This window comes from Pteropus alecto, unplaced genomic scaffold (genome assembly GCF_000325575.1).
Source record: "Pteropus alecto unplaced genomic scaffold, ASM32557v1 scaffold14, whole genome shotgun sequence".
NCBI classification, from domain to species: Eukaryota; Metazoa; Chordata; class Mammalia; order Chiroptera; family Pteropodidae; genus Pteropus; species Pteropus alecto.
This window is the reverse complement of record NW_006436810.1, coordinates 19,066,965-19,070,987: the sequence shown is the minus strand read 5'-3', so window position 1 is coordinate 19,070,987 and position 4,023 is coordinate 19,066,965.

Genomic DNA, 4,023 nt, shown 5'->3' with positions numbered 1-4,023 from the left:
AATTAACAAAAATTTACTTCCTCTGACAACAGATGGAATATTTCCTAACTAAAGAAGCAGCCTTCAAGAAAGAATGCTGGCCCAAGGAGAGCGCCGTCTGGCAATCGCTGCGAAGTGGTCAGCGAGGGGCCTCCTCGCAGGGTCGCCGCGCATATCCCTCCCCAGACGATGGGCAGCTCGGGACCTTCTCCTGCGATGCATCTGGGACACGTGGAGAGAAAGGTGACGCCCTGCATCCTGCAGACCCCACCGCGGACATTGCGTCCCTCGCTTGCCCCCTCCCCTGTTCCTTCCCCCTGTCCCCCTGTTCCCTCCTCCCCCTCCGCCTAGCCCCGCCTCCTGTCCCCGCCTCGCCTTGACTGGCAGCCGGCCTCGGCGACAACGGACAGACCTGCAGTGGGAGCGGGAACGGCAGCCAAGGATGCTGCCGGCGCCCCACTCGGGCGGCGTCACCCCCACCGCGCCGCCGCGCTGGCCGGAGAGCAGCCACAGAGGTGAGGCCTCGCTGGGGTGGGGCCACCCGTGCTCTGAGCCCACGAGCGCTGCGCGCAGGGCTTCGGGGGGCCGGGGGAGCGCATGCCCGCTTCGCACATTCACCCCGGGCCTTGGCCGGTTCCTGGCCGTGCCGAAGGTGTGGGTCGGCGCTCTAGCATCCTGGGACTGGAGAGGCCCAGGGCCATCCGCCTCCCCAGTCTTGGCCGTTCGGCAGGACCCCAACCCGGGCGTGGCCTGCCATCCTCTTGGCCACCTGGGCACGTAGGCAGGTGCGGCCTTGCGACGTCCGGACCCGGCCCTGACCCAGACCCGATATTCCCCTGCGCTCCCCGCCGTGGCTGAGCCAGACCTGCCCCAAACCACGCGGAGACACCAGCCACACCACCAGGCAACGCTTCGCCCCGAGACCTCGCCCTCCACCCAGAGCTCTCGGCATTTGGGGCTCGGCCTGGCGGAGCCCAGGAAGGGAAGGGCCCGGAGCAGAGAGAGAAAACAGCCCAGGGCTGGCTGCAGGAGAGCAGGTGGAGACCGGCGGTGGCGCGGGGCGCATGCACGTTCCTGCAGCCCTTGGGCTGGGTCGCCTACCCGGTACCCATGAGACAGCAAGCGAGCAGGGCCGGGGCGCGTCTAGGGGCACCCTGGCTAGAGGGCCGCAAAGGAAGGAGCGGCAAAAGCCTACAGCACCCGGTATTCCCAGGCGGTCTCCCATCCAATTACTAACCAGGCACGACCCTATTCGCTTCCGAGATCAGACGAGTTCGGACGCGTTCAGGGTGGTACCGTGGAAGACGCCAGAGACTGCCGCCTGCCTCCACAAGAGCTCGAGACTGGTCTCCCAGGAGCCAGAGATGTCCGAGCATGCACCACAGAAAATAAATTTTTATGATGACATAAACATCTGTGCTAATTTGAAATGCATATGATAGCAGCAGAAATAACTGTTCATGAGATGCAACGCTGTGTTATTCCCAACAAGCCCACCAGATGGCAGTAGAGTGTCAAGTTTTACGGTGACATAGATCCAATATGGTCACCGTATGGCAACAGAGAATGTATATTCATGATCAATCAGGTGTTATTAATAAAATTTGCACTTGATGGCAGGAGAAAATTAATTTTTATGATGATATACACTCTGTTATTCTCAAAATGCCCACAGGACTACAGCAGAAAAAATTATGAAATACACTGGTGTTATTTTCACAATATCCACGAGATGGCAGCAAAGAACAATTTTTCAAGATGCACTGCTGTGTTATTCCCAAGATTCACACAAAATGGCAGCAGAAAAAAATATTATAACATACCCTGGAGTCATTTTTTAAATGCACATAAGATAGTAGCAGAAATAACTTTTCAATACGTGCACTCTTGTGTTAATCCCAAAATGCTGAGCAGATGGCAGCACCAAATAACTTTTTATAGTAACATGCACTTGACTGTTATTTTCAAATGCCCACCAGATGGCAGCAGAGAATAATCTTTCATGACATGTACTCTTTTGTTTATCCCAAGATACACACGAGATGTCCATGTACAAGAACTTTGTTTGACCAAATGTCTTTAGGTGTTATTTTTCTAACTGTGTGAGATAACGAAAGAAATAACTGTTTATGATATGTGCTATGGTGTTATTCTCAATATGACAACATAATGGCAGCACTAAAGATGATCTACAATAGGATATTATTTTCAAATTGCCCACAAGGCTACAGCAGAGAATTACTTCATGACAAGCACTCCCGTGTTTTTCACAAGATGCACACGAAATGGCAGCAGAAAACTTTTCATAATGACATTCCACAGAGTTGATTTTCAGAATGCACATGAGATAGCAACAAAATTACATTTTATGACATGTGCTGTGATTTATTCCGAAAATGCTCACCATATGGCGGCAGATGTGTATTCATAACAAACACTCAGGTATTATTTCCAAAATGCCCTCCAGATGGCAACAGCGAACAAATTTCATGACATACACACTTTTGTTTTTCCCAAGATTCACACGAAATGGCAACAGAGAAAAATTTTATGGAGACACACGCTGGAGTGGTATTTTTTAAAGACACACGACAGCAGCAGCAATAACTTTTCATGGGACGCACTGTGGCATTATTCCCCCAAATGCCCACCAGATGGCAGCAGAAAATAAATTTTTACACTCATATACACCTGAGTGTTATTTTCAAAATTTCCACGAGATGACAACAGAGAACAGTTTTTCATTACATGCAGTCCTATGTTATTCTCAAGTTCAACCTGAAAAGGCATCAGAAAATGAAATTACAACTACATAACCTGCGGCGTTATTTTTTAAATGTACACGAGATAATGGCAGGTTTTTTTCATGACATTCACTGTGGCATTATTCCTAAATAGCCACCAAATGGCATCAGAAAATAATTTTGTGCTGACATACACCTGGGTATTATTTTCAAAATGCCCACGAAATGACAGCAGAGAATAACTTCATGACATGCACTCCTGTGTCTTTACACAGATGCAAATGAAATGGCAGTAGACAAAAAGTGATTATAATGACATTCCTTCGGGTTTATTTTCTGAATGCACCTGACACAGAGGCTGAAATAAAATTTTATGATCTGCGCTGTGTTGTTATTCCCAGAATGCCCACCAGATGGCAGCAAGAATAAATTTTATTACACTCGTGTTATTCTCAAGATGCACAATAGATGAAGGCAGATAATGAATATTTACGGTGACCTACACCAGGTTTTATTCCCGAAATGTCCACCAGATGGCAGCAAAGAGTAACTTTTTTATTTCATACACTGGTGTTATTCCCAAAAAGCCCACCAGATGTCAGCAGAAAATAAATTTTGATGACATACACTTGTGTGTTGTTTTCAAATACAGATGGCCGCAGAGAAAAACTCTTCGTATGACATGCCATGGGTGTTATTTTCAAAATGAACATGAAAAAGCAGCAGAAATAACTTTATGAGCAGCACTGTCATGTTATTCCCAAATTTCCCACCAGATGGCAGCAGATAATGAATATTCATAATGACCTACACTTGCTGACCTATATTCAAGTGTTCTTCCCAAAATGCACACGAGATGGCAGCGAGGATAACGAATAACGTTTCAATATCTAAACACTGGTGCTATTCCCAAAATGCACACGAGATGGCAGCAGAGGATAAGGAATAACATTTAAATACCTAAACTCTGGTGTTATTCCCAAAAAGTACACGAGATGGATGCAGAGGATAAGGATTCACATTTCAATACCTGAACTCTGGTGTTATTCCCAAAATGCACACGAGATGGCAGAAGAGGATCACGAATAACGTTTCGTGACCTAAACTCCGGTGTTATTCCCAAAAAGAACACGAGATGGCAGCAGAGAATAGCGTTTCCCTGCCCTATGTGTTCTGCCCACCATTAAAATAAGAGTCCAGACCCTTGGTACTTACCTCACTTTGAAATAACTCCTGCCCTTTACATATCTATTCTCACCCCGGGCCACGCCCCCTCACCCCTCCTCTGTTTCTCCCCACC